This window comes from Cryptomeria japonica, unplaced genomic scaffold, assembly GCF_030272615.1.
Source record: "Cryptomeria japonica unplaced genomic scaffold, Sugi_1.0 HiC_scaffold_26, whole genome shotgun sequence".
Lineage (NCBI taxonomy): Eukaryota > Viridiplantae > Streptophyta > Pinopsida > Cupressales > Cupressaceae > Cryptomeria > Cryptomeria japonica.
Genome location: NW_026728848.1, coordinates 600,001 through 615,000, shown reverse-complemented (window position 1 = coordinate 615,000; position 15,000 = coordinate 600,001). Strand labels below are relative to the sequence as shown.

The window sequence follows — 15,000 nt, the reverse complement described above, 5'->3', positions numbered from 1 at the left end:
CCCAGGCCCGGTTGTTGGGTGCGCTCCCACCCTGGCGCGCGCGAAGTTGGAAGTTGGGTTAATTGCCCGGGCGCGCACCTTCGCCAGGGTGGGCACCTTGGTGCGCACACCTTGGCTGGGCTGCGCACCAGGGCGGGCTCAAGATGGCACCAGCATTCCCTTTTTCTCACTATCTTTCAAAACGGAAATTTTAAAATCTCGTTTTTTTTTTGCCTTTTATGGAAATTAGTGAAGGCATCGCATCAAAGGTGCGCACCTCGCTGCCCACCTTGGTGTGCTCCGAGGTGCCCACCACGGTGCGCAACGCCGGTGCGAACCCGGGAGCGCCCCGATGTGTGCTCCAAGGTGCGGCGTGCACGAAGTCGGACCCCGGTTTGCCCCGGGTGCGCACCTCGCGTGCACCTTGGTGCGCACACCTTGGCTGGGTTGCGCGGCCTGGTGGGCACCATGGTGCGCACCAAGGAGCGCTCCGAAGTGTGCTCCAAGGTGCGGCGTGCACGAAGTCGGAGCCCGGTTTGCCCCGGGTACGCACCTCGCGTGCACCTTCGCCGGGGTGGGCACCTCGGCTGGGTTGCGCGCCCTGGTGCGCACCAAGGAGCGCTCCGAAGTGTGCTCCAAGGTGCGGCGTGCACGAAGTCGGAGCCCGGTTTGCCCCGGGTGCGCACCTTCGCCGCGGTGCGCACCATGGCGTGCACGAAGTCGGAGCCCGGTTTGCCCCGGGTGCGCACCTCGCGTGCACCTTCGGCGGGGTTGCGCGCCCTGGTGGGCACCATGGTGCGCACCAAGGAGCGCTCCGAAGTGTGCTCCAAGGTGCGGCGTGCACGAAGTCGGAGCCCGGTTTGCCCCGGGTGCGCACCTCGCGTGCACCTTCGGCGGGGTTGCGCGCCCTGGTGGGCACCATGGTGCGCACCAAGGAGCGCTCCGAAGTGTGCTCCAAGGTGCGGCGTGCACGAAGTCGGAGCCCGGTTTGCCCCGGGTGCGCACCTCGCGTGCACCTTCGCCGCGGTGGGCACCATGGCGTGCACGAAGTCGGAGCCCGGTTTGCCCCGGGTGCGCACCTCGCGTGCACCTTCGCCGGGGTGGGCACCTCGGCTGGGTTGCGCGCCCTGGTGCGCACCAAGGAGCGCTCCGAAGTGTGCTCCAAGGTGCGGCGTGCACGAAGTCGGAGCCCGGTTTGCCCCGGGTGCGCACCTCGCGTGCACCTTCGCCAGGGTGGGCACCTCGGTGCGCACACCTTCTCAATGTTTTCTTGCCTTTTCTGGAAATTGGTGAAGGCAGCGCATCAAAGGTGCGCACCTCGGTGTGCTCCGAGGTGCGAACCCGAGAGCGCTCCGAGGTGCCCACGAAGTCGAAAGTCGGGTTAATTGCATTGTTTTCCCCGGGTGCGCTCCGAGGTGCGCAACATCGGCGCGCACCAAGGAGGGCTCCGAAGTGTGCTCCAAGGTGCGCACGATGGCGTGCACCTCTGGTGCGCACGATTCGGAGCTCGGTTTGACCGGGGTGCGCACACCTTGGCTGGGTTGCGCACCTTTTGTGCGCTCCAAGGTGCGCACGAAGTCGGAGCTCGGTTTGCCCCGGGTGCGCACCTTCGCCAGGGTGCGCACCTTGATGCGCACGCCTTGGCTGGGCTGCGCACCTTGGTGGGCGCCATGGTGCGCACCTTTCGTGCGCTCCAAGGTGCGCACGAAGTCGGAGCTCGGTTTGCCCCGGGTGCGCACCTTGGTGGGCGCCATGGTGCACTCCGAGGTGCCCAAGATTGGTGCGCACCAAGGAGCGCTCCGAAGTGCGCTCCAAGGTGCGCGCGAAGTCGAAAGTTGGGTTAATTGTCCGGTTTGCCTCGGGTGCGCACCTTGCGTGCACCTTCGCCAGGGTGGGCGCCTTGGTGCGCACACCTTGGCTGGGCTGCGCACACCTTGGCACCCGCGTTTCCTTCATTTTAAATTTTTTTTTTTTACAATCTCTCAAGTGGGAAATTCTATAATCTCAACTTTTTTTGCCTTTTCAGGAAACTTTTGAATGGAGCGCATCATTGGTGCGCTCCGAAGTGTGCTCCAAAGCTCTCTCCAGCTGCGTGCACCTGCCCCGGCCGCGCACCCGGCCCCGCCCAGCTTCGCTCACCTGTCCCGGGCGTCTGGTGCGGAACCTTAGAGTAAGAAACATCACCGTGCACCTTGGCCAACGTGCGCGACTCGACCGAGCGCGCACTGGCCGAGGTGCACACCGATTTCACCTGGGTGCGCGCGCAGCACCTCGGGCGCACCGGGGTGCGCGCACAACGCCCGGGTTGCACCGTGGCCTGTGTGCTCGGGGCGCCTCGGGTGCGCGCTCGGTGTCGCCCCCGCGCGCGCGGTAGTGCGGGCAGCGCACCCCGGCCCGGCCCGGCCCCGACGAGAACGCAAACGGGCAAAAGGTTTATTCAAATAGCATTGCGACGCCCGGCGAAAAACTAAAAAAGGGTGCAACACCGGGACTTCCCGGGAGGTCACCCATCCCAGTACTACTCCGGCCCAAGCGCGCTTAACTGCGGAGTTCTGATGGGATCCGGTGCACTAACGCTGGTATGATCGCACCCGTTATGAGCTTGTCGCAGTGTGTACTTAGCAAACCGCGACCCACGTGCGAATCCACCCCGGCCACCCACCCCCGTCGAGGTGCACACCCTCCCTCGCGAAGTGCGCCCCGTTCGCCAAGTGTGAGCCCTGCCCGGGTGCGCGCACCTTGCTAGGGCGTCGGGTGTGCACCCGGCCCGGCCTACGTGCGTGCACCTGGAGGGGGCGTCGTGTGCGTGCAGTGTCCCGTCTGCAACGCGGTGCCCACACACCACCTCGGGCGCAACGACCTGCGCTCACATGTGGGCCGAGTGCACCTTGGTGCATGTTCGGGGCGCCTCGGGTGCACGCTCGATCTTGCCCCGGTGCACCAAGGCGCTCGGTTTGCCCCGGGTGCGCACTTGGTGCAAGGTGGGCACCCAAAATAGGGATCAAGCACCAAAACACAAGTTTCGGGATGCAAAATGGGACCCAAGGACCACAAATGCGTTCCAAGACCCATGATGGGTCCACGAGAACAAAAATGTGTTCCGAGACTTAATAAACAAATATTGGGTTTTAGGAGAAGAAACATGCTCTGATGCCCAAAACGAGAATCGACCCCGAAAAGGCCACAGGCCAAAAGTGGGATGCGAGACAAAAAAAAATGGGACCCGAGGACCAAAATTGGGTTCCCAGGTCGAAGACAGGGCAACCGGACAAGAAACGACCTCTAAGGCTCGAAATGAGTCCCGACGACTAAAACTTGACAAGAAGCACCCATCAGGCACCCAACTCGACACCCATGGGATGCCGACCCACCCGGGCTTCCACCTAGCACACCTTGGCACCCACCCACCCTCGCACCCAACCTCGCACCCAACTTAGCACCTTTGAACCCACATTGGCACTCACCCTGACCCTGGCACCTTGGAACCCACATTGGCACTCACCTTGACCCTGGCACCCACCTTTGCACTCACCTTGGGACCCACCCTGGCTCCCACCTCGGCACCCACCCAGACACCCACCTTGGTTCCTTGGCACCCACCTTGGATCCTTGGCACCCACCCCGACACCCACCTTGGCACGCAACTTGGCTACTTGCCACCCACCTTGGCTCCTTGACGCCCACCCCGACAACCACCCCGTGACCTACCCTGGCTAGGGTTGGTGCACACCCACCCTGGTGCCCACCTTGGCACCCACCCTATGACCCACCTTGGCACGCACCTTAGTACCCACCCCGTTACCCACCCTAGGACCCACCCCGTGACCCACCTTGGCCAGGGTGGGTGCACCCACCCTGGTGCCCACCTTGGCACCCACCCATCCTAGCACCCAGCCTGTGACCGGGCTTGGAACCCAACCTTGCACCCGCACCCGTCTTGGCCAGTGTGGGTGCGCACCCATCCTGGCACCCACGTTGTGACACACCCTTTAACCCACGCACCCTAGCACCCACGTTGGCACCCACCTTGGAACCCAACCTAGCAACTTGGCACCCACCCCGTGACCCACCTTGGCATCCACCATAGCAGTCGCCGACTTGGCACCCACCTCGGCACCCACCTTGACACTTGTGGACCCACCTTGCCACTCACCCTAGCATCGACCCATCCTAGCACCCACCCTGGCACCTTTGCACCCTAGCACTCACCCATCCTAGCACCTAACCTGTGACCCACCTTGACACTCACCCTCGCACCCACCTTGGAACCCAACCTAGCACCCACCCACCCTGACACCAACCCTAGCACCTACCCACCCTTGCACCCACCCTGTGACCCATCTTGGCACCCACCCATCCTACCACTCAACCTATCACCCACCTTCTCACCCACCTTGGCATCCACCTTAGCACCCACCCACACTGGCACCTTGGCACCCACCTCGGGCAAGGTGGGTGCACACCCACCCTGGCACCCAATTTAGAACCCACCGAGCATGTTACCCACCTTGGCACCCACATTGCAGCCCACCCTAGTACCCACCCTATGACCCACATTGGCATCCACACCCTAGCACCCAGGCACCTCGACACCCGCCTTGACACCCACCCTAGCACTGAACCTGTGACCCACCTTGGAACTCACCCTAGAACCCACCCACCCTGTGAACCACCTTGGCATCCACCTTAGCACCCACCCACCTTGGCACCCACTCTAGCACTCACCCATCCTAACACCCAACTTGTTACCCACCTTGGCACCCGCCCTCGCGTCCACCTTGAAACCCACCCTAGCACCCACCCACGCAGGAGCCCACCTTGGCACCCAACCTAACACCCACGCATCCTGGCACCCAACTTGTGACCCACCTTGGAACCCACCCTAGTACCCACCTTTGAACCCACTATATCACCAACCCACCTTGGCACCCACCCTATGACCCTCTTTGGAATCCACCCTAGCACGCACCCACCCTGGCACCCACCATGGAGCGCACCCTAGCACCCACCCACCTCGGCACGCACCTCAACACCCACCTTGGTGTGCGCACTGCGCCAACCTCTCAAAGACCCTATGTGGTGCGCTCCAAAGTGTACACCTTTGGTGCGCTCCAAGGTGCGCACCTTTGGTGCACACCGAGGTGCACACCAAAGTGTGCACCGAGGTGAGCACCAAAGTGCACTCCAGGGTGCACACCAAGGCGTGCACCTTTGGTGCGGTCAATGCAAACGAATTCGGAAGTTGGGGTCGATGTCCTAATCGCTGCTGCAGACTACACGTATGAGAATCGGACAAATAGCTTTATATAGGGGAGGTGTTGCGTTTGATGGGTCGACTCCCCTGGTTGTGTGCACTGCACCAACTTCAAAGACCCTGTCTTGTTTAAGAAGTCAAAAGTTGGGGTGGATGTCCTAATCATTGCTGCAGTCTACGCATGTATGAGAATCAGACAAATAGCTTATATAGGGGAGGTGTTGCATTCGGTGGGTTGACTCCCCTGGTTGTGCGCACTGCGCCAACCTCAAAGACCCCGCATAGCAGAAGAAGTCGGAAGTCGGATTTTGGTGAGCACCAAGGCGTGCACCTTTGGTGCGGTCAACGCAGACGAATTCAGAAGTTGGGGTGGATGTCCTAATCGTTGTTGCAGGCTACACATGTATGAGAATCAGACAAATAGCTTATATAGGGGAGGTGTTGGGTTTGATGGGTCAACTCCCTTGGTTGTGCGCATTACGCCAACCTCAAAGACCTTGTTTTCGTTAAGAAGTCAAAAGTTGGGGTCAATGTCCTAATGGCTCCTGCAGGCTACACATGTATGAGAATCGGACAAATAGCTTATATAGGGGAGGTGTTGGGTTTGATGGGTCGACTCCCCTGGTTGTGCGCATTACGTCAACCTCAAAGACCTTGTTTTCGTTAAGAAGTCAAAAGTTGGGGTCGATGTCCTAATTGCTCCTGTAGACTACACATGTATGAGAATCAGACAAATAGCTTATATAGGGGAGGTGTTGGGTTTGATGGGTTGACTCCCCTAGTTGTTCGCATTACACCAACCTCAAAGACCTTGTTTTCGTTTAGAAGCCGAAAGTTGGGGTCGATGTCCTAATTGCTCCTGCAGGCTACGCATGTATGAGAATCAGACAAATAGCTTATATAGGGGAGGTGTTGGGTTTGATGGGTCGACTCCCCTGGTTGTGCGCATTGCGCCAACCTCAAAGACCCTGCATTGCGGATGAAGTCGAAAGTCAGAGTTTGGTGTGCTACAAGGTGTGGTCGAAGGTGCTCACCTAGGTGTGCACCTTTGGAGCACAGGAAAAGTGCCCTCCAAAAGTGCGCACCTTTGGAGTGCACAAAAGTGCCCTCCAAAAGTGCGCACCTTTGGAGCGCAGAAAAGTGCCCTCCAAAAAGTGCCCTCCAAAAGTGCGCACCTTTGGAGCGCAGAAAAGTGCCCTCCAAAAAGTGCCCTCCAAAAGTGCGCACCTTTGGAGCGCAGAAAAGTGCCCTCCAAAAAGTGCCCTCCAAAAGTGCGCACCTTTGGAGCGCAGAAAAGTGCCCTCCAAAAAGTGCCCTCCAAAAGTGCGCACCTTTGGAGCGCAGAAAAGTGCCCTCCAAAAAGTGCCCTCCAAAAGTGCGCACCTTTGGAGCGCAGAAAAGTGCCCTCCAAAAAGTGCCCTCCAAAAGTGCGCACCTTTGGAGCGCAGAAAAGTGCCCTCCAAAAAGTGCCCTCCAAAAGTGCGCACCTTTGGAGCGCAGAAAAGTGCCCTCCAAAAAGTGCCCTCCAAAAGTGCGCACCTTTGGAGCGCAGAAAAGTGCCCTCCAAAAAGTGCCCTCCAAAAGTGCGCACCTTTGGAGCGCAGAAAAGTGCCCTCCAAAAGTGCGCACCTTTGGAGCGCACAAAAGTGCCCTCCAAAAGTGCGCACTTTTGGTGCGCACCAAGGCGCTGGTTCGGTCGTTGCAGGCGAGTTCGGAAGTTGGGGTCGATGTCCTGAGCGGAGGTGCAAACTACACAGGTGTCGGAATCGGACAAATAGCTTATATAGGGGAGGTGTATGCTTCGATGGGTCGACTCCCCAGGTTGAGCGCACCGCGCCAACCTCAAAGACCCTACGGTATGGATGAAGTCGGAAGTTGGGTCCGATGACCGATTCGATTAGTAGGTATGCTCATGAGGTCGGAATTTGGGTCCGATGACCTGCCATGTGCAGGAAGGCGAATGTTGACACTGTGCGTTGCAAGGTGCACACCAAGGCGCTGGTGCGGTCTTTTTAGTCGAGTTCGGAAGTTGGGGTCGATGTCCTGATCGGAGGTGCAAGCTACACAGGTGTGGGAATCGGACAAATAGCTTATATAGGGGAGGTGTATGCTTCGTTGGGTCGACTCCCCGGGTTGAGCGCACCGCGCCAACCTCAAAGACCCTACGGTATGGATGAAGTCGGAAGTTGGGTCCGATGACCGATTCGATATGTAGGCATACTCGCGAGGTCGGAATTTGGGTCCGATGACCTGCCACGTGCAGGAAGGCGAATGTTGGCACTGTGCGTTGCAAGGTGCGCACCAAGGCGCTGGTTCGGTCGTTGGAGGCGAGTTCGGAAGTTGGGGTCGATGTCTTGATCGGAGGTGCAAACTACACAGGTGTGGGAATCGGACAAATAGCTTATATAGGGGAGGTGTATGCTTCGTTGGGTCGACTCCCCGGGTTGAGCGCACCGCGCCAACCTCAAAGACCCTACGGTATGGATGAAGTCGGAAGTTGGGTCCGATGACCGATTCGATATGTAGGCATACTCGCGAGGTCGGAATTTGGGTCCGATGACCTGCCATGTGCAGGAAGGCGAATGTTGGGACTGTGCGTCGCAAGGTGCGCACCAAGGCGCTGGTGCCGTCGTTGCAGTCGAGTTCGGAAGTTGGGGTCGATGTCCTGGTCAGAGGTGCAAACTACACAGGTGTGGGAATCGGACAAATAGCTTATATAGGGGAGGTGTATGCTTCGATGGGTCGACTCCCTGGGTTGAGCGCACCGCGCCAACCTCAAAGACCCTACAGTATGGATGAAGTCGGAAGTTGGGTCCGATGACCGATTCGATACGTAGGCATATTGGCGAGGTCTGAATTTGTGTCCGATGACCTGCCATGCGCAGGAAGGCGGAATTTGGGTCCGATGACCGAGTTGATGGCGTGCCATGCGCAGAAAGGCGGAATTTGGGTCCGATGACCGAGTTGATGTTGATGGCCCGCCATGCACAGGAAGGCGGAATTTGGGTCCGATGACCGATTTGAAGGCGTGCCATACGCAAAAAGGCGGAGTTTGGGTCCGATGACCGAGTTGATATTGATGGCCCGCCATGCGCAGGAAGGCGGAATTTGGGTCCGATGACCTGACATACGCATGGAGTCCGACTCGGGGGCCGATGTTCGATTCGATGACTTGCATTGTGGGTAAAGTCGGAAGTTGTGGTCTTTGACCCGATTCGATGACCAGACTTCGGCTGCTTGAGAATCGGACAAATAACTTATATAGGGGAGGTAGTGTTCTCGAGCATCCTCCCCCCGTGCCCGTTTATGTCGATTGATGCTGGTGCTCGACTGGTTGGAGCGCTCGGATGCAAAAATCTTGCACCAGGATTTATCGATTGTGATGGACACGGCAAGTCTCCTGATTGCTATGCAGGAGCTCATCGTGAATCTCTATGCGGCCTTGGTATGGACTCGACCTGCGGAATGGTTCGGCAATGGTAGTCGCTCCAACACGTCCTTGCAATGGCCACAGAGGTGATTCGACTAGAGCTCCAGTCTAGCTTTTGGGTTGCTTGGCGGACTGGTATAGCCGCGATCGAGTTCCGGCCATGAACGTTTTAGATAGCTCTTGGGCTTTCTGGGACGGAAGTCGGAAGTTTGGGCTGTTGTCCGATTTGATGACCATTCTTCGGATGTGTGAGAATCGGACAAATAACTTATATAGGGGACTGTGTTGTCTCACGCAGCCCCCTCCGTGCCCCTCTATCTCGACCGATGTTGGTGCTTGAAAGGGTTGGGATCGCTCGGATTTATAAACGTGCACCACCATTTGTCGAGTGTGAGGGACGCGGCAGGTCTCCTAAATGCTATGCGGGCGCTCTCTGAGAATCTCTATCCGGCCTCGACACAGACTAGTCTTGCTGAATGGTTTGGCACTGGTAGTCGATCCAACACGTCGTTGTTGTGGCCGCCTAGGCGATTCGATTCGAGCCCCCGTCTAGCTTTTGGGTTGCTTGGCGGATTTTGCCCTATCCGCAAGTGAGCTCGGTCCCTAAACGTTCGAGAAACCCGATTGCTATGCGCCGACTCTCTTTCTTGCGAGCCTCCATCTAGCTTTTGGGTCTCTACGGAACGGAAGTCGGAATCTGGGACCGTTGTTTGATTCGACGAGGCAGACTACGGTTGTGCGAGAATCGGACAAATAACTTATATAGGGGAGGTGTTGACTGGAGCATTCTCCCCCGTGCCCCTCTAACTCGACCAATGCTGGCGCTCGAACGGTGGTAGCGCTCGGATTTTCATTGAGCGCCAGCATTGGTCGATTTAGAGGGGCATGCGAGATTCCCGAATGCTATGCGAGGGCTCTAACGGAAATGTCTATTGGTTTCGGTATGGATGCAATTGCGAGTGGTTCGGCAAAGGTAGTCGTTCCGATGCGTCCATGTCGTGGCCAAATCGATAATTCGATTTGAGCCCTCGTATAGCATTTGGGTCTCTCGATGTGATTCCGCATTCCAGTCCCTTTGGGCACTGCTTGAGCCGCATCCCAGGGGGTTCCCTTCCCAATAATCTGCCTCGCAACCCGATTGCTATGCGGTGAGGCTCCTCGGCCGCCTCGGAACTATCTGTGTATCAGACGCATCGCGGGATAAGGGGTTGGCAACGGTAGTCGCCCCAAGCGCGTCCGATGCTTGGACCATTCCGAGGCGGCCCTGAAGCCTCTTCCGTCTAGTCGTTGGGTCCTTCTCGCCGCATCCCTCGCCTCGCACCCCGATTGCTATGCGGTGAGGCTCCTCGGCCGCCTCGGAACTATCTGTGTATCGGACGCGTCGCGGGATAAGGGGTTGTCACTGGTAGTCGCCCCAAGCGCGTCCGATGCTTGGACCATTCCGAGGCGGCCCTGAAGCCTCTTCCGTCTAGCCGTTGGGTCCTTCTCGCCGCATCCCTCGCCTCGCACCCCGATTGCTATGCGGTGAGGCTCCTCGGCCGCCTCGGAACTATCTGTGTATCGGACGCGTCGCGGGATAAGGGGTTGTCATTGGTAGTCGCCCCAAGCGCGTCCGATGCTTGGACCATTCCGAGGCGGCCCTGAAGCCTCTTCCGTCTAGCCGTTGGGTCCTTCTCGCCGCATCCCTCGCCTCGCACCCCGATTGCTATGCGGTGAGGCTCCTCGGCCGCCTCGGAACTATCTGTGTATCGGACGCGTCGCGGGATAAGGGGTTGTCACTGGTAGTCGCCCCAAGCGCGTCCGATGCTTGGACCATTCCGAGGCGGCCCTGAAGCCTCTTCCGTCTAGCCGTTGGGTCCTTCTCGCCGCATCCCTCGCCTCGCACCCCGATTGCTATGCGGTGAGGCTCCTCGGCCGCCTCGGAACTATCTGTGTATCGGACGCGTCGCGGGATAAGGGGTTGTCACTGGTAGTCGCCCCAAGCGCGTTCGATGCTTGGACCATTCCGAGGCGGCCCTGAAGCCTCTTCCGTCTAGCCGTTGGGTCCTTCTCGCCGCATCCCTCGCCTCGCACCCCGATTGCTATGCGGTGAGGCTCCTCGGCCGCCTTGGAACTATCTGTGTATCGGACGCGTCGCGGGATAAGGGGTTGTCACTGGTAGTCGCCCCAAGCGCGTCCGATGCTTGGACCATTCCGAGGCGGACCCCAAGCCTCTTCCGTCTAGCCGTTGGGTCCTTCTCGCCGCATCCTTCGCCTCGCACCCCGATTGCTATGCGGTGAGGCTCCTCGGCCGCCTCGGAACTATCTGTGTATCGGACGCGTCGCGGGATAAGGGGTTGTCACTGGTAGTCGCCCCAAGCGCGTCCGATGCTTGGACCATTCCGAGGCGGACCCGAAGCCTCTTCCGTCTAGCCGTTGGGTCCTTCTCGCCGCATCCCTCGCCTCGCACCCCGATTGCTATGCGGTGAGGCTCCTCGGCCGCCTTGGAACTATCTGTGTATCGGACGCGTCGCGGGATAAGGGGTTGTCACTGGTAGTCGCCCCAAGCGCGTCCGATGCTTGGACCATTCCGAGGCGGACCCGAAGCCTCTTCCGTCTAGCCGTTGGGTCCTTCTCGCCGCATCCCTCGCCTCGCACCCCGATTGCTATGCGGTGAGGCTCCTCGGCCGCCTTGGAACTATCTGTGTATCGGACGCGTCGCGGGATAAGGGGTTGTCACTGGTAGTCGCCCCAAGCGCGTCCGATGCTTGGACCATTCCGAGGCGGCCCCGAAGCCTCTTCCGTGTAGCCGTTGGGTCCTTCTCGCCGCATCCCTCGCCTCGCACCCCGATTGCTATGCGGTGAGGCTCCTCGGCCGCCTTGGAACTATCTGTGTATCGGACGCGTCGCGGGATAAGGGGTTGTCACTGGTAGTCGCCCCAAGCGCGTCCGATGCTTGGACCATTCCGAGGCGGCCCCGAAGCCTCTTCCGTGTAGCCGTTGGGTCCTTCTCGCCGCATCCCTCGCCTCGCACCCCGATTGCTATGCGGTGAGGCTCCTCGGCCGCCTTGGAACTATCTGTGTATCGGACGCGTCGCGGGATAAGGGGTTGTCACTGGTAGTCGCCCCAAGCGCGTCCGATGCTTGGACCATTCCGAGGCGGACCTGAAGCCTCTTCCCTCTAGCCGTTGGGGCTTTCTCGCCGCATCCCTCGCCTCGCACCCTGATTGCTATGCTGTGAGGCTCCTCGGCCGCCTTGGAACTATCTGTGTATCGGACGCATCGCGGGATAAGGGGTTGGCAGTGGTAGTCGCCCCAAGCGCATCCGATGCTTGGACCATTCCGAGGCGGCCCTGCAGCCTCTTCCGTCTAGCCGTTGGGGCCATCTCGCCGCATCCCCCACCTCGCACCACGATTGCTATGCGGTGAGGCTCCTTGGCCGCCTCGGAACTATCTGTGTATCGGACGCATCGCGGGATAAGGGGTTGTCACTGGTAGTCGCCCCAAGCGCGTCCGATGCTTGGACTATTCCGAGGCGGCCCTGCAGCCTCTTCCGTCTAGCCGTTGGGGCCATCTCGCTGCATCCCCCACCTCCTCGGCCGCCTCGGAACTATCTGTGTATCGGACGCATCGCGGGATAAGGGGTTGGCAGTGGTAGTCGCCCCAAGCGCGTCCGATGCTTGGACTATTCCGAGGCAGCCCTGCAGCCTCTTCCGTCTAGCCTTTGGGGCCATCTCGCCGCATCCCTCGCCTCGCACCCCGATTGCTATGCGGTGAGGCTCCTCGGCCGCCTGGGAACTATCTTCGTATCGGACGCATCGCGGGATAAGGGGTTGTCACTGGTAGTCGCCCCAAGCGCGTCCGATGCTTGGACTATTCCGAGGCGGCCCTGTGGCCTCTTCCGTCTAGCCGTTGGGGCCATCTCGCCGCATCCCCCACCTCGCACCCCGATTGCTATGCGGTGAGGCTCTTCGGCCGCCTTGGAACTATCTTCGTATCGGACGCATCGCGGGATAAGGGGTTGTCACTGGTAGTGGCCCCAAGCGCGTCCGATGCTTGGACTATTCCGAGGCGGCCCTGCAGCCTCTTCCGTCTAGCCGTTGGGGCCATCTCGCCGCATCCCCCACCTCGCACCCCGATTGCTATGCGGTGAGGCTCCTCGGCCGCCTTGGAACTATCTTCGTATCGGACGCATCGCGGGATAAGGGGTTGTCACTGGTAGTCGCCCCAAGCGCGTCCGATGCTTGGACTATTCCGACGCGGCCCTGTGGCCTCTTCCGTCTAGCCGTTGGGGCCATCTCGCCGCATCCCCCACCTCGCACCCCGATTGCTATGCGGTGAGGCTCCTCGGCCGCCTTGGAACCATCTTCGTATCGGACGCATCGCGGGATAGGGGGCTGTCACTGGTAGTCGCCCCAAGCGTGTCCGATGCTTGGACCATTCCTAGGCGGCCCTGAAGCCTCTTCCGTCTAGCCGTTGGGGCCTTCCCGCCCCATCCCTCGCCTCGCACCCCCGATTGCTATGCGGTGAGGCTCCTCGGCCGCCTTGGAACCATCTGTGTATCGGACGCATCGCGGGATAAGGGGTTGGCACTGGCAGTCGCCCCAAGCGCGTCCGATGCTTGGACCATTCCGAGGTGGCCCTGAAGCCTCTTCCGTCTAGCCGTTGGGGCCTTCCCGCCCCATCCCTCGCCTCGCACCCCGATTGATATGCGGTGAGGCTCCTCGGCCGCCTTGGAACTATCTGTGTATCGGACGCATCGCGGGATAAGGGGTTGGCACTGGTAGTCGTCCCAATCGCATCCGATGCTTGGACCATTCCGAGGCGGCCCTGCAGCCTCTTCCGTTTAGCCGTCGGGGCCTTCCCGCCGCATCCCTCGCCTCGCATCCCGATTCCTATGCGGTGAGTCTTCTCGGCCGCCGCGGAACTATACCTGTTATTGCTACTGCATCCTTCGGCTGGTAACCTCCTCTGCCGCCTTGGAACGTTCTCTTTGTCGGACGCGTCGCGGGATAAGGGGTTGGCACTGGTAGTCGCCCCAAGCGCGCCCGATGCATAGACCGCTCCGAGTCGACCTTGCTTTCAGCCTCTCACATGCATAGACCTCTCTGAGTCGACCCTGCAGCCTCTCACGTTTAGCCTTTGGAATCTCGCCTCACAACATGATTGCTATCCTTGATGCATCCCTTGCCTCGAGCCCTGATTGCTTTCTTGGCTGCATCCCTCCTCTCCTCACAGCCCGGTTGTCATCACTGCTTCATCCGTCGCTTCATGCATTCTGGCTGCTGGGCCCTTCCCACCGCACACCTCGATTGCTATCTCTTCTGCATCACACACCCCGATTGCTATCTCTGCTACATCCCTCGGCTCTCACTTCTGCATCCTTCGCCTCACACCTCGATTGCTATCAATGCTGCATCCGTAACCTCACACCCCGATTGCTATGCGGGGAGGCTCCTTGGCCGCCTTGGAAATTTCTGTGTGTCGGACGCACCGCGGGATAAGGGGTTGGCACTGGTAGTCGCCCCAAGTGCGCCCGATTCTTAGACCGCTTCGAGGTGACCTCGTAGCCTCTTTCGTCCAGGCTTCCTGCCTTCAACGCCCTTTTTACACCTCGATTGCTATGCGCGGGCTCGTTGGCGTCTATCACCTCTCTGCGAAGAGTGGCACGATGATTGTTGGGGTAAATCGTAGCAGTCCGATCTCTGGCCTTGGGCCATTGTGAGGGCTGATCGATTTCCTGTGCGCATCTCGTGTTCGCCCAGTAACAGACTCGACGACTTGTAATCGGTCTTGTTCCCGATTGTTCCTGGAGGTAGTCTTCGGAACTCTTGGATTTGACCTGTCACTCGAACTGTCCTCTTCCGAGGATGCTTGTGTGTGTGTGCTTGTGCCATTTCCTTGGCGGTATTAACGAGATATTAAAGAGCGGAGTGAGCGCCTCGCCCAGCTATGTTTGGGGCTCTCACTCCCTTACCCGGTGTGCGACCGCTTTGCACGTAGGTTGCGGAGCATCGCGACTCTTTCGATGTTTGGCGGTTGTCTTCCGGTGATGCGTTGGTCCCGAAGTGCACGTTACTAGCATTTCTGCCATTGTTCTCGATCTTTGGCACGTTCCTTCATTGCAATTGGATATATATCTCCGTTTATACGCGCAGGCTTCTCCCGCCTATTCAGCGCTGTCCCACTCTCAGCACTCTCGTGGTCTCCTTGGCTTCTCTCTCCCGTGAGCGAGCTCTCTTCTCGAGTCTTTTCCATGTCCCATGGAGGTTGCCTTGCGAAATTCGGGCACACAAACGTGACCGGATAAGAGCGGAATTGCCTATGAGGAGAAGCTCACCTTAGGGAGCAGCAATGC

At 59.3% G+C, this 15,000-nt stretch overlaps 1 non-coding gene across 1 annotated transcript; it reads right to left on the bottom strand.

The window, feature by feature from the left end:
- Positions 1 to 2,453: 2,453 nt before the first annotated feature.
- Positions 2,454 to 2,572, bottom strand: LOC131861554 (5S ribosomal RNA). Its single transcript, XR_009360626.1, has one exon. It is a non-coding gene; the product is annotated as a 5S ribosomal RNA (ribosomal RNA).
- Positions 2,573 to 15,000: the final 12,428 nt, after the last annotated feature.